The sequence below is a fragment of the Castanea sativa genome, chromosome 1, assembly GCF_040712315.1.
Source record: "Castanea sativa cultivar Marrone di Chiusa Pesio chromosome 1, ASM4071231v1".
NCBI classification, from domain to species: Eukaryota; Viridiplantae; Streptophyta; class Magnoliopsida; order Fagales; family Fagaceae; genus Castanea; species Castanea sativa.
The window spans coordinates 24,272,752-24,299,835 of record NC_134013.1 but is presented as its reverse complement, the minus strand read 5'-3'; the positions used below and the strand labels follow the sequence as shown (position 1 = coordinate 24,299,835).

Here is a 27,084-nt window from a genome sequence, read left to right as displayed (position 1 = left end):
AGAAGAAAATTCATACCCATTTAGAAAACCAAATGCTTTTCATCCTGTTTGATACTGGTTGCACTCACTGACAGCTTCTCCATCAGAACAAACCCAAAACAGTAAACGAATAGGAATAATTACAATACATATGCGGTTGCAGTAATTAAACCAGCTCCAAATTTGAACACAGTTGCAAAAGGATAAAGATGCATAAAAGTTAGTCATGTCACAAAATGAACTAGCCATTCTATAAGCCTCAAGTGAGAAGGTACATACTGTGAGTAGCCTTTATCATTCTTGGTAAGAAGTTGAAGTACATCGATCTGAATCACTGCTGCATTGCAGTATCTACGTTACTACATATCAAAATACCTTGATTGCCATATTCTCTCATGTTTGACAGTCCCAACATTTCAAAACTCAACCAAATGTGCCTACAGCACTAGCAAGATGCTGAATGATGCAAGCAGAATGACTAAAAATACAAAATATTTTAGACAAAGGGCACTTGACAGTTAACCTTCTGCCATCTTGCTGAGTATCTCATCTGCCAAAGAAAAATTCCAAGTAAATTATGCTACAAAAATCAATTACTAAAAGAAAACACATGCCAAAAACACTAACAAGCAACTTTCCAACAGAGGTACGGGGGGAAAATCTTGCAGAAACTGCAGAAGGGCATAATACGCAAGCCATTGAGGAAAAGCAATTTCAGAAAATCTCAAATACATATAAGTGACATCCACTATGAAACAAATGCTGGACATTGATGAGATAACACCAACAGTACAGCTGCATTGAAATCATTGAATTATGACAAAATTGATCATATAAAACGCATCGGTAAAAGCTATCATAGCACAAAGAACGAGAACTTGTAGATGGTCATTCTAGCAATAAACAAGTAACTGAAACAATATATATAAATAAGTTGTTACAAGCATTGTGCTTACAAAGAGCAACAATGGATGCGCCAATGATATTTACACCAAGCAACCAATGCTCCAACCAACAGCCAATAATCATTGACAACCATCTAGATGTAATTAGCTCAGATCAAATACTTGAGCATACAAAAGTCTCCCAATTCCAAAACTTGTCAAAAATAAATAAAAAGGTCATTAATTTATAAACCAATTTCATGCAACACAGAGGCTTTCACTTGACACTTCAGGTTCATTAGATTCATGAAAATAAATAAAAATAAAACCAATTCAGCAAGAAGATCACATCTGCTTTAATTTTCTCTACTCTGTCAACTAACTTCGTCTCATCCCCCACCACAATCGTGAACTCAACAATGTGAACCCAGGAACAGTTGATTGGGAATAGTGTTTGTGAAAGATCTAAAAAAATAAAAACAAATGTGAACATTATCTGGCTGTTTGGTGACAGAGATAATAGGATTCTGCTAAGTTGGCATCATAAGTGATTTAAATTTTTTTTTTTTTTTTTTAAATGAGGTGCATATGGAAGGTGTGAGTTTTTAGTGTGCAAGTATATTTTCCTCATTTTTTTCCTCATTCCTCATTGTTTTATGCAATTGGATACTGCACAGGGCCAATCATCCTCATTTTTTGTTTATTTACCAAGTAACAAATAATGTAGGACCAATAATGTTCTTTTCTAGTAGCAATAGTGATGTACTAGGTAATTTGGCAAGCATGACTAAGGCAAATCCATTACATTTAAGATTCTAAGCTTTGAAACCTTTGGAAGCTATTTGTTGCAATTAATGAAAAGGAAAAAAAAAATACTGCAAGAATTATTAAAATGCCAGTGGCTAACAACAACATTATTTAACCTATATTTTATTCTTCGATCATAGCCTAAACTGGTAAGAAAGTAAACCTCAAGTCAAAACGGATCTTAGTAATGTATTACCAATCACCAACACAATCATATCCAAGAAAATACCGCCAACATCAAATCACCATCATCCCCTTACCACAGCACCATCACCCCTTACCGCAACACCACCACACCACCAACTACCATCATCACCCTCACCACATCACCATGACCACCAGCACAACCATCAGGCCACCTGCAATTGTGTACACCACAAATACATACCATCCTTGCATTTCACCAAAAATGCAACATCAACCAATCCCGCCACTACCCTGTTACAGTTGCCACTAAAAGCATTTTGCAAACATGAATGCATGTGCGCCAACCACAAGTTGGTAAAGATAAGGAACATCAAATCTTATAAGTGTTTAATTGAAATTGAATAATTTATAACCATACAAGGAAAAGTACTAGATTTATATAGATATAACCACAGGCCAGATTGAAACCACGACACATCGTGCTTATTTGAGAAGAAACTTGAAAATTGTGCCTTCTAAGGAAATATAACTATTTCAAGATGAACCCAAACAGAATCATAATTTAGAGGTACTTACTTCTCATATAATTTGATAAGTGATCTTGGCCTCTCATAACCATCTGCCTTTTTTTGAGGCTTTAGTTTCCCAGCCAGCCTTGATTCTAGTTTCCAATTGGCCTTGGTAAGAGACTGAACTAACTAGTCAGCAACGTTCATTGCCATTGCATCAGCCATCTTCATAATGGAAAAGCTTCCTCCTTGAAGTGGTGTGATAACCACAATTACATAGACAACACTTGATGCTTAGTCTCAAGATCCAAGAGCTCTGCACCATTTCTAGCAGGACCCTTTGGCAAGCCCATTACAATATTGACAGGAACATTATGACAGTTCGCTGAAGCAAACCTCAGGAGATGGTACATTGCTTTTGGGTCTCGTATATTAATTGGGGTATAAGAAAAGTTAAAACAATCTTCAAGAGATAATCTGTGTACACAGAAAGTATGATCATGTTTACCTTTATATGATCATGTCAACACAGAAAGAATGACCCATCTAGATGGAAATTTTCACCAAATTTATCAAGTTGATGGCAAAATGTAACATTACTACATTAGGGAGTTGCCCATCAAATAGTTCAACTTGTTCAAAGAAGGGAAAGATACCAACTTTCTGTACTTCTTCATAAGGTTGCTTCAAACACTCATCAAGAAGTCTAAATCTTCGAAATGCAAGGTCATTGCAAGTCCGTCTAGATAGTGGCTTCCTCTATGGCCAGCTCTTCCAGCAATTTGTTTCACTTGTGAAGCTAGAACTGGAACAATCTTGTCTCCATTGTATCTTGAAGGCTATAAAAAATAAATAAATAAATAAACAAGCATTCTTATATTAAGATTCAGATCCATTCCCACAGCATATCAAATTCATTATCTTAATCATTGAATAGAGTAGCTTACCGTCTTCGAGTTTCTGGTGGCAAGGCACCATAAATTACACAATAGAGGTGATTGGTGTGATTCTCAATTCCCATTTTAACCTCAAATATCTCTTCCCTTAAAAATGCAACCACACAATCCCCAGAACAGACATTTTTTAAGATCTCCCAACAGGGTATTGGCTTCAACCACCAATGGCTTAAACCTCATAATGCTATTCATGCAATGGATCCCTAGTTTCAGCACAGATCTTTCAAAAAAATACCTAAAACACTCAGATCCCCAGATAAATGTATCTCATCAGCATTCGATCCAAGCATAACCCCTGCGTGGGTCTGCTATAATCTAAATTTCATCAATAACCGCCACATAATACAAGTCATCTGTCGACACCATTTTCCACTGTACAACTTGCAAAATAACCCTCAAATCTTTCCAAACCCATATCATATTCATCATCAAAAGCCACCATAGAATCACCAACAATACCCTCATTTACACCATTTTCCAATTCAACCATGGTTGGGTAGAGTAACCACCAACACTGCTATAACCCTCATCTACAGTATGGAAGAATTCAACACCTTTCCCAACATCAGCATCAAAATCAAAATCACATTCTGATTCAACCATTGTCAAAATTACACACACCATTAACATTATCAGCATCATTAGTTATTGAAGAGCAAAAAGGGTTTTCGCATATTAGAGGAGGGTGGCAGAGCCTGTAGGTGAACCTCAAACTCAAACCCCTCGAAAATGAAGATGGTGAGAGACTGAAAGCGAATAATACCTGTACGGCTGTGTTTGTGATAGTGAGCGAGACACAGCATTGGCAACCCACCACTGCGAAGTCCACCCAGTTCCACCATCCATGTCACGTACAATTTCGGCTACGGCTATTGTCCGATCCGACCTTTTTTTTTTAATAATAATTAATAAATAAAACCAAAAGCTTAAAGTAAAATAAAAAAAAATTATGTCCATATGAAGAGATCTTATTGCTGAAAATTAAAAACTGAAAATATTGTAGTAAAATAATTTTTAAATATGTGAATAGTGCTGTGAAACTCATTTTTAATGAAAAAATTGTTGAAAAGTGAAGTTTATGGGTCCTATAAATAGTGTACAAAACCCACTAATGCACTGAAAAGTGGCTGAAAAGTCCACTATTGCAGCTATTGTTTATGCACAGTGCATAAACAGTAGCTTTTGTCCCTTAAGAGCTGAAAAACTGCCGCAGGAAAAAAAAGTAAAAAAAAAAAAAAAAACTGAAACGTGAACGTGAAAACGTAAATGTAATAATTTGTATCCAAACAGATACTAAAAAAACCAAAAACAAAGATGACTTTCTCAACCAAAAACAAAGATGTTTTGAACCACATAATTTTGGCGTGACAATCAGTTAGGGTGCACTTGTATGGGCTGTTACAAATTTGTATTTTTAGTTTAAAATGAAAGTTTATAAAAAGAAAAATTAAAAAACTATAAAGAGTTGTTCTTGAAAATAGTTGTTTGGTAGTGTATTTTAAACAACAGTTTTCAATGTTTAAACAATATTACACGTATTTTCATTCACATATATTTCTAAAAAATACAAATAACGTTACTAGAACAACGTTACTAAACGGATTAGTATACATTTTCAAAACGTCTAACTAAACAGACCATTTATTAGTATAAGTTTTCACGGAATAAGTTTGGATTAAGATTCAAATTTCTAAACATGTGATGTTGAAACTACACAATATAAGAATGAAATAGTCAAATGTGAGAAAAATGTAAGAGAATAACCAAATATGAGAAAAAAATTGTCACATGTGATGTTAGAACTACATAATGTGAGGATAGAACCGTTAAATGTGGAAAAAAAAAAAAAAAAAAAAGGTAAGGGAATCACCCAATATGATTTGTCACATATAATGTTAGAACTACACAATGTAAAGATGGAACTGTTAAGTATGAGAAAAAGTTAACCTAATATAGTAGGTTAAGCTACTAGAGGGTTTCATGCCCCCTTTTTTTGAGTACCGTAGAATTACCTTCCTATAAATAGGATGATACACTTACGTTTTTTTTGCTAAATGATAAACTTATGTTAGTTCTAGATTTAGGAATTTTATCTCAAATTTAAATAAATTCTCCGTAAGCAAATAAAAGATTTTTTTTTGGGGTCTCAACCCTCAACCTCAGGTGTAGTATATTTTTTTGAATGCATTTGTTGTGTTGGAATATTTTTATTAAAATTATTATTTTAATTCTAAATCTTAAATATGTAATCATTGACTTATTTCTAGCACATCAGTTTTATATTTGAAACTAAAATTCAATAATAGGGTCATTATCATATAATAAATTCTCGATATTAAGGGTTTGGTGTTTAAATAACAGTTTTCAAGTTTAAAATGTTTTTTAAAAAAATATAAGTAAAAAAATGTATAAAAATACATATAATTTTGTTGAAAAACTAGAAAATTTGGTTTGAAATCATTTACTAAGTTACTTGTGATTTGACTTTTCCTCAAGACTTAGCAAACTTTCCCTCAATTCATTGGTTTTAATTTTTAAAGGTTGTCGTATTTGACTGAAGTCAGTGTCCGTTAATCAGTCTGACCAAAAAAGCACATTCTTCATCTTTGTGTACCTCACTAAAGTCGGGGATTTGACATTTACCAAAATCACTCACGGATACATTTGTCTTATTCTAAATAAATGTACTATCAACTATGACAATTCTATCCCTCAAAAAAAAACTATGACAATTCTAGTCATGTATTCTCTCAAAAAATAGTCAATTTATACAGAATTGATGCTTCAAGGAATTTTATACTTTTGAATATTATATATTTCATGATATATATATATATATATAGGTTTTTGACCCTCTCAACTGAGTATTTATTTTATTTTATTTTTCTTAGGTAATCCTTGCTTAGTGCATGCCATGTCGTTTTTTTCTTTATTTGCAAACACCAAAGTTATCTATTTTTTTCACCCACTAAATAAGTAAATTGTCAAAATTGGCTTTGCCATGGCACTCAGGAAGCTGGGGAAACCCACCTCAAAAATCAAAATCAAATGTATATTCCTTCTTGCATTTTTTGGTCTAATAGCTGAAACACTTTGTTTGAGCCACTTGGAGAATTAAAAAAAAATGCTTTTTTTTTTTTTTTTAAATTAGCCACTAGAAGGGACTAGAAGAGTAATTCTTAGTCAACTTTTTTTTTTTTTGAGACCTAATTCTTATTCAAATTAAGAGATGACATTACCATTTTTTATTTCCTCATCAATAAGATTTTTAATTTAAGACTCACCCTATCTGTTTTTGTTTTACATGATAATATATATGAATTTAGAACTCACTGTAAGTTACAACTATGCTGTATAATCAGGCCCACAATTACACTTTTCTATAATTTTTTTTTTTTTTTTTTTGCAAAAGTTATGTTCTCAACTTAATTAGCTGAACCATGTCTATGCCACGTGAAAAACAAATAAACTATGAAAAATAACACCACCTAACTAAGTGGAAATATTAATGTATGACAGCCACCTTAGAGACAGGATTGATTAAAATTGTTTCTCGTCCGTTTATAACTTTTTTTTTTTGAGAAAGAAAACTGTAAAATTTATAGTATTATTTTACAATTAAAAAAAAAACTTTAGAATAGTATTATTCTAGTATGAATTAGGTAGGGATACTGTGCATGTCCTAGATGTACTATATCCAAGTTAAGTCCATATTATTCAATATTTTATTGGGTCATCATATTCATATGGACCATATATATATATATATATATATATTGGGTCATCATATTCATATGGACCATATATATATATATATATATATATATATATGGACTTAACTTGGATATATATATATATATATATATACTATTATTTAAGGGATTTTTTCTGTTTGAATTTTTTATTTTTTTTAGTTAAAAAATGTTCTTACACCCTTATGTTTACGTAGAGACAAAACTAAAGGACAATTCGGTAAAAATGCAACTCTAACTTTCACTAAAACATTACCTAAAAAATAGGACTACTCTCTTGTTAATTTTCAAATTACTTTATCCACTTATAAATTAGATTCTCAAAATAAAAATTATATATATAAAAACACAGAGTTTTTTCTTTTGGCTAAAAAAAAACCTCATCGCATGTGCAAAGCGCGTGAGATGAGGTTAGTCTATACTATAATGTAAGGGACTTCTTCTGTTTAGATTCCTCATTTTTTTAGTTCAAAAATACTCTTACACCTCTATAATTAAATAGAGAAAAAAACTAAAGGACAATTCGGTAAAAATGCAATTCTCTTGTTAATTTTCAAATTGCTTTATCCACTTATAAATTAGATTCTCAAAATAAAAATTATATATATATAAAAAATAAAAACACAGATCTTTTTTCTTTTGGCTAAAAAAAGCCTCATCGCACGCATGAAACGCATGTGATGAGGCTAATTATTATTTAAGAGGCTTTCCCTATTTGGATTTTTTTTTAGTTCAAAAATACCCCTACACCCTTATGTTTAAGTAGAGACAAAACTAAAAAACATTACGGTAAAAATGCAATTCTAACTCCTACTAAAATATTGCCTAAAAAATAGGATCACTCTACAGTTAATTTTCAAATGACTTTATCCACTTATAAATTAGATTCTCAAAATAAAAATTATACATATATAAAATAAAAACACTTTTTTTTTTGCTTAAAAAAAACTTATTATAAGCGCGTGTGATGAGGCTAGTATATATTAAGGTCACACGCATTATTATATTTCTACAAAAGATAAATTTGAAAACTAAAATCACATATTTCACCATTGAATTAAATGGTTTTGGAATAATCCAGTTGACAAATACTCTTTTAATTTCAAATTGTTTAGTTTGTATTCTAGTTTGGGATGTCCTAAAATTAAGTCCTATTTTGAAAGTTAAAAATCATTAATTTATTAACATTCTCATTATGCCCCTACTTTAGACTCTTCATTTTTGCACCCAATAATTCACTTGCTACAAAAATTAAAATCTTAGATGGACACATGGCAAAAAATTGGACACCAATTGAAATCCAATTTTGAATCTAATTGGATTTGAACTATTCGATTTTTATACTCAATAATTCACTTGACACAATATTAAAGATTAAATGGGCACGTGGTGCAAAATTGAGAATGATGAATTTTAATGGTGCTATTGATTTTAGTTTGGTTTATTAAATATATAAGACATTACTTCGACCAGGGCATTTGGAGGTAATAAAATTATTTTTTTTTCTTGCAATTTTAATGATATTTGTTATGCCAAGTTTCTTATTACATTACTGTTATGTAAATAATTTGGAAAATCACTATTGGATACTGATGGTGAACATAAAATTGAACTATCTTTGGTTCGTCCATAGTGTCGTCCAAGACCAGAAAGGTTGTCCTAACTCAAGAAGATCATCCAAGTGCAAGAATGGCGTCTAACATGGAGTCACCTAGACGACCTCCCAACACTTAGAAGTTTTCTCTGAAAATTTCTACCCAAAAACTTATAATTCGGAACACATTCTACTATTCTGAAGTATGAGCAAAATCCTTATTCATCGCTCTAACTTCCCACTAAGTTCTTAACTTCTGATAGCAGTTGTGGAAGTTAAGTCTAAACCTTCTAATTTCCATCCACGTTGAAAAAGTTACTAAACAAGTAACCACTCCAAAGCTCACTATAAAAGGACTCAGCCATATCAAATTAAAGTAAGTTTTTCGCACTCCTAAAGTTGGAATTATTGAGTTCTAGAGAGAAAACTGACTTTAGTATCAGAGGTTCTTGGCCGATTTAGCCCGATCACCTTTGATCTTGTGCTTCTTTCTTTTCAGGTCTTCTAAGAAACCATAAGCCCATTGAAGCCCGGAGCATTCAGCCTACTAATTTTGTGTGCATCATTAGTCGGTGCTGTCTGTGGGAAGGTTAAATTTGTATTTTGCAATTTATCTTTCTTTGACAAGAGGCTACATGGTCCGGATAAGATCAATGACCACTAGTCCAAGCCACTAGGAGAGTAGAAACGCTTCCAGCCATCCCAATCTTGCTCATCAGTCTGCATCTATTGTGCAACCGCCTTCTATCCAACAAATGCAGTCCATGGCAGCCACTATGGCAGAGTTAACCCGTCAGAGTCAAGAGTTAACTCAGGAGATCAATCAAAGAAGGCAACGTCATGAATGGTACGTGGAAGGGCAAGCTCAAAGTTAAGAAGCTAGAGAAGGAGAAAATGTTGAGTATGAGAATCACTCAAGGGGTATCATTTCACGCAGGATGCCACACTTGGAAAAGGAGATGGATCAGATGAGGAGAGCCATGGACGAGATGAGGAAAAATATGAGAAGGACAAATCATGTAGATGACTTAGTTCATCGTTTTGATTCCCCTTTCATAACGTCTATCAACAGTCATCCCTTACCTTCCAAGTTCAAGATGCCTGTGTTAGACTCATATGATGGAATGCGTGACCCATGTGATCACATCGCTACCTTCAAGACCACGATGCACCTTTAAAGGGTTCCGGACGAGATAATGTGTAGGGCCTTCTCTACCACCCTTAAGTTGTTCGTCAATAACTTCATTGGAGGTCAAAGACATAAATGCTCCTCGTCCAGCCTGCTGACTATAAAGTGAGGAGATAATGAAAGTTTGCGTCCTTCATCACTCGTTTCAACAAGGAAGCCTTGACGGTAGATGAGATGGATGATAAGCTGTTGTTAGCAGCCTTCCATAATGGAGTTAATTCAGATTTATTCATCCATAAGCTCTATGATCAGGAACCACAAAACATTATTGAACTTGTCCACTCAGCCCAAAGCTTCATGAATGCAGAAGATGCGATCCTTTCCAAGAAAAGGAAGAGAGCAAAGTAGATGGAAGCGGAGCTCCCACATCATTCTAAATAAGGCCCTCATCCAAAAAAGGGCTCGGACGAGAGAAAAAAAGGATAGAGACAACGGGAAGGCAGATTCGTCTTCAGGACAAGGTTTGCATTACACACCCTTGAAAGTTCCACTTGATCAAGTATTTATGTAGATCAAGGACGATCCATCTTTGAAGTGGTTAAAGAAGATGAAGGGAGATCCTAATAAGCGTAATAAGAACAAGTATTGCCGCTTCCATAGAGATCACGAGCATGACACGGACGAATGCTATGACTTGAAGCAGCAAATTGAGAATCTCATCAGGCAAGAAAAGTTGAGGAATTTTCTTGGACGAGATCATAAGGACGTGAAGTTAAAAGGGAAGGTAGAAAAGCCATTACAGCCCCCACTTAGAGAAATAAGAGTTATTATAAGAGGAACTCTAGCAGGACGATCCTCCAAGTCAAGGAAGACCTACTTGAAGGTGGTGCAGAACGTTCAACTATCTGGATGACCACCAAGGACTGAGGGGGCAGACGAGCAAACTGTCACCTTCACGGCCGACGATGCTAGAAAGGTCCATCATCCACATGATGATGCAATCGTCATAACCTTGCTCATTGCAAACTACACAACTAGAAGGGTGCTAGTAGATAATGTGAGTTCAGCAGATATCCTATATTATCTTGCCTTTTAGCAGATGAGACTTGGAAGTGATCAACTTCATCTAGTGAAAGCACCCTTCACCCACAGCAAATAGTTAAAGAGGTGAATTTCGTCGTCATAGATTGCTCGTCTTCGTACAATGCCATCATTGGATGACCAACTCTGAATAATTGGAAGGCAATGACGTCCACCTACCACCTATCTGTCAAGTTTCCAACAGATTATAAAATAGGACAAGTACAAGAAGATCAGTTAGCAACTAGAAAATGTCACTTAGCCATGTTGGCTATAGATGAGCATGTGTAGCGATGAATATAGAAGAGATAAGGGTTGCTGCAGAACCCACTGAAGTACTAAAAGACATTCCTCTAAAAGAAAGTAACCCTGAGAGGTTTACTAGGATTGGAACAAGCATGGAAGAGAAGATAAAGCAAGATCTCATCCAGTTCTTAAGGAAAAGCATTGATGTTTTCACGTGGAGTCATGAAGACATGCCAGGGATTGACCCAAGCGTCATTACCCATCGTCTGAATGTGTATCCTTCCTCCAAGCCCGTCCGTCAAAAGAAGGAGGTCTTCACCCCTGAATGAGATAATGCTATCAAGGAAAAGGTCTAGAAGTTAACCATAACAGAGTTTATTCAAGAAGTTTATTACCTAGGTTGGTTAGCTAATGTGGTGATGGTCAAAAAGGCCAATGGTAAATGGAGGATGTGTGTGGACTTCACCGATTTAAATAAGGCTTGCCCTAAGGATAGCTATCCATTGCCACGTATTGACCAGCTAGTAAACTTAACGGTGGGTCATAAGTTTCTAAGCTTCATGGATGCCTTTTTAGGTTATAATCAAATAAGGATGGATAAGGTAGATCAAGAGAAGACATCCTTCATTACTAGTCAAGGCCTGTTTTGCTACAAAGTAATGTCCTTCTGTTTGAAGAACGCGTGGGCAACCTATCAGAGGCTGGTCAATCATATGTTTTGTCTAAAGATAGGACGGAATGTAGAAGTGTACGTGGATGACATGTTGGTGAAAAACTTGGATGAGAAGAAGCACCTAGACAACCTTCAAGAGACCTTTGACACGCTTAGACGATATAACATGAAGTTGAATCCAAGTAGGTGTGCCTTTGGGGTTTCGTCAGGGAAGTTCCTAAGATTTATGATAGAGGAATTGAAGCAAATCCTGATAAGATCCAAGCAATACTGGACATAGAGCCACCAAGAAACATCAAGGAAGTCTAGTCTCTCATTGTACGAGTTGCAGCCTTTAACAAGTTTTTTTCGAAAGCTACTAACAAATATTTTCCATTTTTCAAGGTTCTCAAGAAGGTATTTGAATGGACAGACGAGTGTCAGAATGCCTTCCAAGACCTTAAGGCCTATCTTACTACGGCTCCTCTGCTAAGCTCATCTATACCAGGTGAGGAATTGTATTTATACTTAGTAGTGAGTTTGGCATTAATTAGAAAAGAAGGAAAGATACAGAAGCCTATTTATTATACAAGCCGAGCGCTAAGGGGAGCAAAGGGATGATATCCTATGATGGAGAAACTAGCCTTTGCACTAATAATAGCTTCCAGGAAGCTAAGGCATTACTTCCAGGTTCATGTCATCAATGTCTTGACAGATCATCCACTCAAGAAGGCAATGAACAAGTTGGAAGCTGCAGGACGACTCATCTAGTAGGCTATAGAACTTAGTGAGTTTGATAGTAGGTATCAATCAAGAATTGCGATAAAGGCTCAAACTTTGGCAGATTTCATTGCAGAATTCACTCCCAATCATGGTGATCTAAACAAGATAGATGAAGCTAAGAAGTGGATCGTCTATGTAAATGGTTCGTCCACACAATATGCGGGAGGTATAGAAGTTATACTGAAATCTCCGGAAAGGGATAAATTAAAATATGTAGCTCATTTACAGTACCAGACAACCAACAATGAAGTTGAATATAAAGTCCTTCTTAAAGGGCTAGAATTAGCTAAGTCCTTAGGGACAGAGTCAATAGTTGCCCAAGGAGACTCTCAATTGATCATGGGTCAAGTGAATGGAACATATGAAGTTAAGGAAGAACGGATAAAGAAGTATCTCAGTAAGGTGAAACAACTTGTTAAGAAATTTAAAGAAGTTAGTTTTCTTCAAGTACCAAGGGAGGAAAATATGGGGGCAGATGCCTTAGCATAGGTAGCGTCGGTCGATGGGTCGATGGATGAGTACAATAAAGTCCATTACATGCCAAGCATAGATCTTCCAGAGGTGCAGCAAATTGAAGGAGAAGAAAATTGGATAACCCCAATAGTGGCTTACCTCAGGTATGGAAGGCTTCCAGAAGAAAGGGACGAAGCTAGAAAGTTAAGGATCAGATCAGCTAAGTATGTCCTCAAAGACAAGGTGCTATATAAAAGAGGCTTCTCTCAGCCTTACTTAAGGTGTTTAGCTCTAAACAAATCAAGCTATGTATTGAGGGAAGTTCATGAAGGAGCATGCGGAAACCATTCAGGAGTAAAAGCTCTCGTCCATACGGTTATCCATACAGGTTATTACTGGTCGACCATTCAGGCAAATGCTAAGGCTTATGTTAAGATGTGTGATCAGCGTCAACGCTTCAGCAATATCCCTAGAAAACCATCGGAGTGCCTCACCCCAATGATGGCCCCATAGCCCTTTGCACAATAGGGATTGGATATTTTGGGTCCCTTTCCAATAGGAACCAGGCAGATGAAGTTTTTAGTACTGAGGATTGATTACATCACTAAATGGGAGCTGAACCCTTAGCAAAGATTACACAACAAAACGTCAAGAACTTCGTCTGGAAAAGTATCGTCCACCAATTTGGAGTTCCTAGGGTATTAGTATTTGATAATGGAAGGCAGTTTGATAACACACCCTTCAGAGATTTTTGTGAACAACTTGGAATAAAGAATCATTATTTCTCACCCTCCCACCCACAAGCAAATGGACAAGCTGAAGTTGCAAACCAATCCTTGTTGAAGATCATCAAGACTCGGCTTGAGGGGACAAAGAGAGTATGGTCAGCAGGTGATCTATGGGCCTATAGGACGACTGTGAGGACCCCCATAGGGAAAACTCCTTTCAAACTAGCCTATGGAAGTGAAGCAGTCATACCTACAGAAATACACATGGCTAACCACATGGTGATGAAGTATGAGGACAAGGAAAATGAAGAGCAGCTTCGTCTTAACCTTGACTTGATAGACGAGATAAGGATGGATGCAGAATAGAGAACAACAAGGTATAAAAACCTCATGGCCAAAAAATATGATGCAATGGTGAAACCCAAGCGCTTCAACATTAGGGACCTTGTCCTAAAAAAGGTTTCCTTGGCAACCAAAAACCCGGCCCACGAAAACTGGGGTCTAATTGGGAAGAACCCTACAGAGTTATCAATTGCAAAAGGCAGGGATCATACTACTTGGAAGCGCTGGATGGACGAAAATTAGAGCACCCCTGGAATGTTGAGCATTTAAGAAGATATTATCAGTAAAGTATCAGTTTGGACGAGCATCATCCTGGACAAAGTTTAAGTTATGTGTTACTTTTCTTAGGTTTATTTGTGTTTGTTGCTAGTACTACATGTTTTTTAGTATTTTAATTCCCTAAAGTGCACTAGCTTCCAACTTGTGCACTGTCTATAGTCATGATGGACGAAGTCATGATGGACGAAGTCATGAACTTAGTGTGTTTGTATATAAGTATTTTCAATTCCCTAAAGGCACCAGCTTCTAAGTATGTGTCATGCTTGTGGACGATGTTTATGTTATGTAAATACAATTTGGATTTCCAATGTATATAAAGTTTTGTGAATTTCCAATTTTCATATTGTTGAAGTTCTCATTAAAACTAATCCACAAGAAGGATAAAGGTCCAAAACGAGCAAAATCTTTGGACGTGGGGATGTAACGTCTATAAGCTTTCCTTAAATAAGGTAAAAGCAAAGTAAAATGAACCTAAGGTATCTTCTTCTAACTAATGGATGAGGTAAAGCGTGCATACAAGAATATTCAAAATCCATGAATAAATGTGACTAGCTAAACAATCCAATCTTTGGACGAGTAAATGCTGAAAACGTCTTGCCCAAAAACAAACAATGAGCCGGCCAGCCTATGGACAAAGATTAATGTAAGCTATAAGTCAAACCTATGGACAAAGAAAGTTGGCAATAGAATATCCATTCATAGATGAATTACACTTGTAAAATATAATCAATGGTAGAATGTTGAGCATGAAAAAGTTATTCTAATATGGACAAACTAAATGCCTTCACATGTGAACGGATCGCACTTAAAAAACCATAGAATATAACATGGATGATGTAAACAAAAGAAAATTTGTTCATGCACAAAATATAATATGTTCAACAATTTATAAAGGATGAAAATGAAAATAGATATTCATTCATAAAAGGCTAGACGACCATCGTCCAAAAACCCTTGTATTGTTTAAGCCAATGAAAGCTATTGTATCTGTTATACGTCCATAAACTTGGACGAGAGAATTGTACTTAGATAAGTTTTAAAATAAAAGCCCAAAACAACGGGCATTCCCAATGAAATAAAAATAACTAAATCTTTCTAAAGAAATGAAAATTACTAAGATAAACCACTGGGGGCATTCTCCCCAGACTTTGGATTGTCTTTGGCGGGCTCAGCGACGTCTTTAACAGGCTTAGTTAAGGCATTGTCCACGATGTTGACGACCTCGGAGCTTGTCTGAAGCAAGAAACTTTCTACTGCAATAGGAACTTTGAAGGAGTCAAAGTCCATCTCAAGGCAGGCCTTCTTGGCAACAGAATGAAAGTCTTCATAGCCAGCAATATAATGTTGATCTAGATGATTGGTGAAGTCGTCTGACTTCATGAATGTTGCAATGGCTTCCTTCTTGGCTTTCCCCAAGGATGAGGTGAACCCTTGACTTTTAACCTCAAAGTGGTTGATGTAAGTCTCCTTCTCGATGAAGTATGCCTTGAGCTCTTCCTCTTGGTTCCTTAGTTCCTTCTCTATTCCCTGAAGATGAGTGAGCTCCTCAGTCTGCTAGATCACTTCCCCCTTCTTCAAAAGAAACTCGTCCTTCAATTCCCTATTCTTTGCCTTAATGGCCTTAGCCTTATCATAAAGCTCCTTGGCTTGGCTAGATGCAGTATAAAACTTTGCCATGACCTGAAAAACAAATGGACGAAGGAGAGTTAGAAATTTTTCTTAAATTTCATTGAAAAATGAAATAAGAGAAATGAGAAAACTACCTACCTTGAAAAGATCGTGGATGGCTGAGCGTTTAAAGTTTTTCATTGACATGTCATAACATGCACTCACCTCTCTTTCAGAGATGATCCCTTTGAACTTCTTCCAAGCATAATCTTCGTCCACTACCAAGTTAGAAGGATGTTTGGTTGGAACTGAAAGATGAACTCTCTGAGGAACTTTAGCTGCAGGGGGAGTAGGATTTTCAGGCTGGACGACTGAAGGAGAAGCTTAAGGGGGCACCAGGTTCACTACCGAGTCGTTTAGGACGATCGTCGCGTCTTGAGGCTTTGAAACCTTGGGAGGAAGAGTCTTGTTAGATTTTTGCCTCTTATGACCTAGGCATCTTGGAAGGTTTCCAAGGTCAATGCTACTTGAGATGCTTTTCCTTTTCCCAACAGTAGTCTACACGGCAGGCTTCTAGACGACCAATGGAGCTGGCTTGTCCTAAACCTGGATGTCTTCCTCTTCAGTGCCACTAACCACATTCTTTCCTTTATTCTCCTTCATGGTGACTAACCTTGTGACGAGGGAAGAAAAAGAATTAAAAAAAAATGATGAAAAATGAATGATGAAAATGAAAGATGATGGACGACACTTACTTCAACAAGTAGTCTCCTCGTGTGCAAGATTCTCCTTAATTGACTCAGGACCAAGTCCCCAAACAGCAAGACAACGTAAGGTCACCAAGCTATGGAAGGATCTCAGGATGAGCACGAGCTCTGTCAATCTGCTCTAAGTAAAACTTGTCCAAGTATGGACAAGTAATGGCTGCAAGAATAAAAGACATTGTTAGACAAGGAAAGATATAAATAAAATGGACAAAGTAAAGGATGAAAAATGTACCCTCAGGACAAAGACAACCTAGGGCACTGGTAAAAGGAGGAAATGGGGCATTATTTACATCATATGGGTCCCCAATCCAATTTCCAGAAATAAAGAAAAATTGTTTCTTCCACGACCTATCTGAAAAACTACGACCCCCTAATCAAACTAAATTGGGGGTCCCTAGACGAGAACTAGTTAAAACCAACAGATTGTTTGATTTCTGAGGGTTTATAGCAAAAGAGGAACTCGTCCACTGTGATTGGACAATTCCCCTCAAACACCTCACGCTATAACACTTGCATGGCCACTATCGTCCTCCATCCATTAGGGTTGAGTTGGTTTAGTCCAATACCCAACCTATGGAAGAGGCCTTTACAAAAAGAGTTAAGGGAAAATCTAAGAATAAATAAGAGGCATATACACCAAAGCCAAAAAGAGGAGAGCAACACCACTCTCCACTCTCAGGCAAACGAGGTTTGAACTCAAGGGGAATTTGGTATCTACCTACAAGGGTTGTTAATTTATTCACATCTAATATAGACGCAACTTCTGGGGCACAACTATAGATAACGTTAACATCTTCCTCCTTGTCTTGAGGGGGACTAGACGACTTACCTCTTCTGGACGAGCTAGCCTCAGTCCTAGAAGCTGCCCTACGCTGCATCTCCTCCTGGAAGTCCTTTAAAGGAAATCCAGGGACCTTAAACGAATAATACTTGTCTTAGGAATTGCTATCGCTATTGTCACTACTACTCTCATAACTGTCACTACTACTCTCATAACTACCACTACTACCAGGTGACTCGTCCTGATACTCGTCTATCTCTCTCTTGGCTGGTTTAGCTTGGTCCCCTTTGATCTTGTGCTTCTTTCTTTTCAAGTCTTCCAAGAAACCACAAGCCCATTGAAGCTTGGAGCATTCAGTCTACTAATTTTTTTTTTGTATTATCAGAATTCAAAATGAAATTTATTATTTGACATTTATGATCTTATTTCAAAAAAATGTACCCTTCATTAATGAGGGTATTTTTGAACCATATAAAAGTCTAGTTCAAAGAGAGAAATTATCTTATATCTATCTATACTACATATTAGAGGGTTCTCCTTTTTTTTTTTATACAAGATAGAAATTCTACTCTAGCATAATCAAAGTGTATATGCATATGAAGTTCCCTCCTAAAGACTTGAACCCTAGTCCTTACCCCCCACCCCACAAGCACTTAATACTTGTGTACTTAATACTTGTGGAGTGACCATCACACCAAGGGTGTGCGGTGGTGAGGATTCTCTTTTTTCACCTGGACTTTTTTTGTGATTCAAAAATACTCTCATTAATTAAAGGTAATTTCATTTAGAAATATGGTCATAAATGTCAAATAACAAATTTCATTTTAAATTAAAAAAAAAGAACTCCTAAATTTAGGATTTTTTTCCCCTCACATTCAAAAAAGAAATTACAGTTACTGCTTATTTCTAAAGTTTGTCCTTTTTATTTATTTGAAAAATAAAAAAAATATATATATATTTCTAAATTATAATAGATGCAAATTATTAGTTTTTACCCAAAAAAAATAAAAGAGTTTATGAGCATATATATATATATATATAAAGAGACAAAGAGAGAGATGTTGACAAGGAAATGTTAGAAACAAAATTTTCTTTTTGTTATTTATTTTCTGTAACTGCGTGATGTGAAAATTGAAAAGTATAGAAATTAAATAATAATAATAATAATAATAATAATAATAATAATAATAATAATAATAAAAGAAAAGAAAGAGAAAGAAATAAGGAAAGAAAAAGGAAAGGAATAATTGAGAGAGAAGTAGAATCCAGCGAGCTGATTTTGGCCTGCCAGACCATCAAAGAGAGCCGTCTTTTGACAAATGAGTGTAGTATATCTCTTTCCTTGTCTGGCAAATAGTAAAGCTACATTATAAAAATGACCGTTTGAAATTAAAAAAAGAAAAGAAAAAAAAGAATCAACTTTTGTGGCTTAGGCTGTGTTTGTTTAAGTGTAAAATATTTTTCGGGTGTAAAATAATTTCAGGTGAAAATATTTTCGAGAAAGGAAAATAATTTCTAATGTTTGGTTATATTTTAAAAATTATATTAGAAAATAATTTCAAGTATTTGGTAACATTTTGAAAATGCAAATTTTTTACTAGTTTCTCACATTTTCTCACCCATTTTCTTAACTTCCAAACAAATTTTATATCAAAAAATCTACCACCACCAACACCCCAGCACCCACAGAAAATCCACCACCATTCGCACAAAACCCACCACCACACAACACAAAAACCACCAAAACAACACCACCTACACCACCACAACAACAACAACAACAAATCAGACATCACAGAGAGAAAGTAGATCGGCGAGTGGTGGACGACGAGATCAAGAGGAGATGATCTGACCTAGAAAGCAGATCGGCGAGCTCTATGGCACAATCGAGAAAGCAGATCGGCGATCTCGCCGGCACCAGCTCGATGGCGCATCTGGGCTTGGGGCGGTGGTCTAAGCTCGACAGCGTTCCTTGATCTCACTCTCTCTTCATGCTCTCTCTCTCTCTCTCTCTCTCTCTCTCTCTCTCTCTCTCTCTCTCTCTCTTCGTGCTCTCTCTCTCTTTCTCTGTTTTCAGTTCGTAAAATGAGATTTGAAGGTAAAATAGAAACTGAATTCATTTTCTGGGTGAGGAGGCTTATTTTACGGTTAACGCGTAAAATAATTTCCGTTAACCCAATTTTCTGAGCGTACCAAACACGGCGAGGAAAGGAAAATGATTTCCTGAAATGCTTTTTAGCCAAAACAAATGCAGCCTTAGAGTTATCAAAAAAGGGGGGGGGGGGTAGGGCCACATTCTCGTATGGTATAAGGAGATATGTTATAAACACACAAATTTTCACAATATATTTTACAATAATTAAGTTAACAATTTTTTACTAGTTTTTATTTAGATCGACTTACCACTAAATTAGCATAACTAAGGGTGTGTTCGTTTGGAGTGAAAATAGGGAGGATGGAAAATAAAGAGAGGAAAATAGGGTGGAAAATGATGTTTTCCACTGTTCGGTTGGAGAAGGAAAATAGGAAGGAGAGAAAACCCGGGAGAAAGATTTCTCTCCAGGCCCACATTTTTTTTCCTCCCAAATTGGGAGGAAAATCTGGGGAGAAAAGTGCTAGTGTAGCACTTTTACAAAAATGCCCTCAAACTTATTTTGCTTTTTTTCCTCCCAGGTTCTCTTCTCTCTCTCTCTCTCTCTCTTTTACCTTTTTTTTCTTCAACGTGACGTTCTCTTCTCTTTTTTTTTCCTTTTTTTTTCAACGTGACGTTCTCTTCTCTCTCTTTTTTTTTTTTTTTTTCAAAGTGACCTGATCTATTGTCCTCATTATACTCCTCATTAATCTTTTTTTTTTCTTGTTAATTTTTTGGTTTTTTTTCCATATGACATTAATTTTTACATTATAATAATAAAAATAAAAATAAATATTTATATATATGATGTGGTAAATATTATATTATTTAATGAGTACAAATAAATCTATTTTTTACATATTATGTAACAATGGTATAATAGTCAATTTATATAAATTACATTTTCCATCTTTCCATTTTTTCTCTCCAACCAAACAAAAGAGTTTTCCACCCTCCCATTTTTCCACCCCTCCAACCAAACACACAAGAGGGAAAACTAAATATTTTCCATCTTCCCACTTTTCCACTCCTCTAACCGAATAGACCCTAAAGCTTTTTAAAAAGCTTGGGAGGCCATGGTCCCCTGGTTTCATGTAACTTTACCATTGCAAATCTTCTCATCCCCAATTATCAATGTATCAAAAAAAAAAAAATTATATACCCAACTATTATCCCTTCTATTTTGACTAAATAAAAAGAAAACTGGTTATTAAAAAAAATCAAGGTCACATGTTTTGTCACAACCCAAATCCATGGAACATGAATTTAGATGCATGACTAACCTGCTGAACTTATATAACTTAATAAATATAATTGATCCAAAATAAATTTTAAACTCCAAAGAAACAAGTACTCTTAAAAACCTCTTACAAAAATCTAAACTCCACAAATCGAAAATAATCTCCACTCTATAAAACATGAATTACAAAATAAGGTAACTAAAATTTTATAAGTCTTCGAGAAATACTAAAGTTGCCTACAACTTCCACACTCTACCTCACACCTTACAAAGCAATCCAAAGGTTCTATATTCCCAACTACACTTTAATCTGAAAATAGTAATTGATAGGGCGAGTCACGCATCTTGTAAGTAATTATACAGAATATACAACGGAATAGAGTCAAGCAAAGCACGAGTATTTTGATTTTTCACAAACTCATTCAATTATATCAAAAATAATTATTCCAAAACATATAATGAATCACTTAATACATATATAATCACATCTCACAATCATTAGAAAACACATGCATAAAATTGATCAGAGCACACTGTCACATATACACATCACATATTCTCACATACAATCCTGTGAGCGGATTTACACATATATCTGATCAATTCAAAAAATATCTAATTTGAGTCACATATTACAAAACAAAATATATACAAAATAGATTAATTTTCTTAATATTAAAAATTATTCCAAAGATAGAGACATATTGAATATCATAATATTGAATTGAAACAGAATCAACGGATGCTTGACTCTCTTAAGGAATGAATAAGAACTGAAGAATTTATATAAATATTTTTACAATTCTCAAGTAAGTTTGAAAACCCAATTTGCTAAAAGAAACGTCTTAAATACTATTTGAAAAATAAGAATATAACTTTGAAATCACTTGGTTTTAAATAAACTTAAAGAACAAGAATCTTTTTAGAAAACTTACATTGAAACTCAATTATTTTTTGAAAAGAGTTTAGTTTAGATATCATCTTTTTAATGAGATTTCGGACATTCAAAACGTTATTTAAAATTCAAAATTTCTCTCTAAAACATTATTTAAAAGTCGAAATTTCTCTTTCAATGATGTAAAAATGCTTTCGATAAAATTTAGAAAACCTAAGCTTAAAAATATAATTTTTGAAAACCTTTGACATCTAAGAACCTAAATGACAAAATTTGTGCATATTATGCATAATTACTTACAGCACTTGAATTACTCTGAAAGTCCAGCTGAAACACACTCCAAATAGTCTCAAAATACTCTTAAATATGACCTATAATAAATCATGAAAATTACTTAATATCCTCCACAAAATATAAATCTTATTGACTTATACAAATTGACTCACTAAAATTATACTTGCTGAACTAAATGATAACACTAATGCAAAGTACCTCTACCCAAGAATATGTTTCCTTGAATTTATCAAAACTCAGATCCAGTAGTTAATACTTTAGGATTTAATATATGTCCTAAACAAAAGTAAAATCTTAAACATGAATTAGGCTCTATAACCGTAACTTTGTTCTAAAATTCACACTATGGGTAAACCTAGAATTTAATATATATCCCAATGAAAACCGTGGGCCAAAACTAATATGACTTGTTCATGGACTTAATATCATTGATCCTAATATATTTCATATCTAAGCATTTTGAGATGAAATTAGAATTGGATAGAAGAAACAAGTCTGCCATTATCCTTTAAAGAATTGTAGACATGTTGGTTTCTAATGGTCCATCAAGGTAGGGAATAGTCAAAATCTAGGCAAAGACTATTGAAGCTATCAATACACCATGAGGAACCTGGACATGACAAAAAGTGAGCAACCTAGACTTTGACAAAATGTAAGAGAGAACTAGTGGCACAAGGGTGGGGTCGGCTGCAATTGTCCAAAAATCCAAAATTGACATTTGGTAAATCATCAACCTTAAAGCACTTATAGTCCTACAAAATGGTGCAGCCTTATTCATGCTTTAAATAATTTTGGCTTTTCTTTTAGACTCCGAATAGTGGCATTCTATGATTCAAAAATAATTGAAATAGTGCAAAAAAATCGTAATCTAAGAAATTACCAATTCCACAATCTACACATCACTAAAGTTTTCCATGATAAAATTCTAACTCCTTTATTCTTTGTTTCTAACGGTGAGAAATCATACCTTGAACAATCTGATTGCTTCTTCAATTGTATGTGCTCTAAACTCCAAGGAAAAACTCCTCTTAACCTCTTTGATAGAACATTTTCTATGAAAACCCTGACTATCTCTTCCTCTACCTTGTAGTTTGAATTAGAGATGTGGGCTTAGTGGGGTAGCGGGCTGCAGTTATTAATAAAAATAATGCTTATGGCCCAACAGTTATATTTAAAAGAAAACTTAATAATAACCTCAAATAAAAGTATGTGGGGTATTACATGTTTCCCTTTGGACTACATTATTCTAGTGGTTATTACCCACAACAACTCAACCTCCATTTCATCGATTCAACAAAACCCCAAAACCTCAGGTGCAAAAAAGAAGAACAATTCACTGAAACAAGTTTGACAATGGATGCTAGAATATACACAACCTCCAATGACTATCCAGACCAACACCCAGACTTCACTTCTCTCTTCACCAAACACACCACCAAACTCATCTCCCAATCCCCAATCCCTAATCCCTAAACCCCCTCAAACCCAATACCCACCTTTCATTTGCTTCCACTTCCTTAAAGCCCACAACTTAATTCATACAAGTGCACGTTATCGTTATCGTTAAAATTTGTTTTCATGATAACTTTCAATTCGGTAGTTTGATTAAGGGTTATCAGCTGTCAATTTGATCGTTATGACTTCAAGATTTATTTCATGCAATGAAATTGGAAATAAAATGATAATAAATTATAGTTTTATCCTTGTAATGTAATGTGATGATGAAATGAACATGTGCATATCATCATGTACATGAGAGTTAAATGAGATGCAAATGAAGTTAAATGAGAGTTGTAAATGGGGTGCCTATAGACACTAAGTGGCTTTTAAGTTTGGGCGAGGAGAGCAAACTAAGGTAATAGTGTATCCTAAGTCCATTGGGGGATCTTTTTTTTTTTTTTTTCTCCATGTCAAAGTTGTATGTATCTCCTAGAGCAAATAATGGGGATGGTCGTGTATACAAAAGACATGTAGTTTTGGCTAGGGGTACGTATTAGTTCTCCACTCTGCTTTGTGGATCCTCACACTACACTTAAATACTTAATGTGTGTGTATTATTTATATATCAAAATCCATTTTATGTATATATAAAATAAAAAAAACTTAAATTTAACTTCTTGGGATAAGATCTCCTCCACTTGAATCCTCTAATTCTCTCCAATTTTTATTTAGATACAAGAAATTTTGCATTTAAAAATCAAATAAATATCATATGTCGCATATCCAGCTAAAAATGAGAAGGAATTGGAGGGGATCACTTTCCCAAATTCTTTATTTAGTAATTTATTCTATTCCATAAAATCTTGTATAATAAGCAATAAAGTTTGGAATGATTAGATAATGATATAAGTTGTATTTGTTGTCTATTTAACTATCAAAAATATTTTACTACCGTCCACTCTTGGTGCAATAGTCATTTCACAATTACAAGTGCTTATTAGGTGTGAGGGGCAAGAGTTAAGATTCAAGTTTTCATGAGGAAATTTCACATACATATACACTTAGATTAAATTAGAGTAGAATTTCTATCTTGTATCAAAAAAACTATTACAAATATTTGATCAATGAGTAGAATTTTTACTTCGAAAAAAGAAAAGTAAAAGAAAAAGCTTATTTACTTAAAAAATTCCTTTACGGCTAAACAATATAGAATAATATGCTATTATTTTGTGGAATTTATTACATTAAAATATCACTTAATATATACTTTTTTTTAAAGAAAGACTTAATACACACTTAATATACACATAAATTGCTTTTTATATAAAGCAATATTCATATATATGTTCTCATATGCACGTGCATACCATATATTATAAATTTTGCCTCTCCTGAAATCAAAATTTTGGCTCAGCCATCCACTCCACATAGTCTGGACAAGTCCAAATTGGTAGTCTTATAAAAAAAACAAAAAAACAAAAAAAAAGTCCAAATTGGTAGTCACCTCAAATTTGACTATTCAAATGGGTTTTTTCTCAAACAACAAGTCCGCGAAGACGGAAGAATGGAAGATCATATCTATTTTGGAAAATATATCAACACTGAAACCACGTTTTTTGGACTTTGGAGGTATAGCCGTATAAGTATTAATTGTGTAACAGTTAAATGATGTTTTGGATGCTGGACAAGATATTCCGTTAAAATTGGCATTAACTTTTTTGAGTTTAAGGAAGAAAATAAAATTGGCATTAACTTTTTTGAGTTTAAGGAAGAAAATAAAATTTAATTGGATAGAACTTATTGCTGAAAACTGAAAACACTGTAACAAAATAATTTTTAAATGGGTAAAAAATACTGTTCATTTCAGAAGTTACTGTTTATTGGCCTAAAATCACTGTTCATAGCCAATGAACAGTAACAAACACGCGTTAAAAAAAAAAAAAAACGTGGACGCAGCTGAAAAACGCTGAATCCAAACGTATTCTAACCTAATGAAAATTTTGAGTGCATTTAAAAAGCCTCCACATTGGCCATGCTTTGACCATAAAACTGATTGAAGAAAAAAAAAATACTTACGGAAAAAAATAAAAAATAAAAACTATTTAAGGACAATATAATGGCACCGCGTTTATATATAAAAAATAAAAAAAATAAAAAGGAATCCACGTTTGGCATGCTTTGAGTCTTTGACCATATAAAGAATATTCTTAGGAGTAATTTAAGCACACATCAAAATATTAAATAATACATATTTAAATTCATTGACACATGACATATATATAAAAATGACATGACATATAACAATTATATTAAATTTCCATGTGGCATTAGTACTCTACGTAATTCTGAGTAGATTAAGAAAGTTGCCACTCGTCAAACACTCAATGAACATGTCAAATGATAGAGAGTCGGTAGAGGCTTTTGCTTTATTTTATTGGATTTGATCAGATTTCATCACCATGTACAAAAAGGGCCCTGTTCAAATCCCAATAAAAATTTTAATACTACAGTTTACTAATATATACGTTAAGATATATATTTTTAATTTCTTAAAGATATACGTCAGTAAAATATATATATATATATATATATATAAATTATACCATTTAAAAAAGATAATGTTAGAAATATAAGGGGGTGTTTGGTAGATGAGTTTGAGTAATGTTGTTTGAGTGTTTTTGATATATGTGTAGGTGAAAAAGTGTATGAAAAAGTGTGTAAGTGTGTTTAAAATACTCAAAAGTGTGTTTAAAATGGCCTACTAAACAGGCTTTAAATTATTTTATAAAAATTGTTACATTAATAGTAGGCTTAGATGAAAATTAATAAGAAGTTGATCACATTAACGTTTTGTAAAAATATTATAAAATAGTTTGTGTTCGTAAAATTACTCTAAAAAAAAAGTGGTAGATTAATTACAAATTTAAAATTCTATTTTTGTGTTATCATTAAACTGGAATGGCTATTCCATTTTCCAAATTTCTTGTATTCCTTAAGATATTGGTTCTTGTATCCCATGTCATTGTATCAAGGGAATTACATTACCTAATCAATGACAATTACTTATAAGTTATAACGAAATAGTAGAATTATTATTGGAATAACCATTTTAGGATTTCTTCTTCAAGTACCAAACATCCCCATTTAGTTTTGAAAACAAAATGTCAAGAGAAGGTAGGACAAGTTGCTTTTAATCTATTCTGAAAGTGGAAGAAGAGTCTCGAAATTGGGTAGGACCTGTCAGTGTTTAAACAACATTTAAATTAGTATAGTAACTAAAATAACAATTTTCAGTATTTAAATAACATTATATTTGTTTTCATATATTTTTTCATCCCACGTATTTTTAAAAAATACAAACAATATTACTAGAACAACATTATCAAACACTCATTTATACTCTTATATTATCATTTTTTTTTGTGTGGAGAATTATCAAAACCTATTTAAGCATACGTGCAAGAAATAATTTGGCTGCATCGCTAGCTGCCCATACTATATTGTTATGAGTTGTGATTTAATTTTATGAGTCAACAAATCACAGAATACTACATATTTATCACAGACTACATGATTAAGTATAACTGATAACCATCATAAAATATTTA

General features: G+C 34.2%; 1 pseudogene; it reads right to left on the bottom strand.

The window, feature by feature from the left end:
• Positions 1-2,389: 2,389 nt before the first annotated feature.
• Positions 2,390-3,885, bottom strand: LOC142623368 (DExH-box ATP-dependent RNA helicase DExH18, mitochondrial-like; annotated as a pseudogene).
• Positions 3,886-27,084: the final 23,199 nt, after the last annotated feature.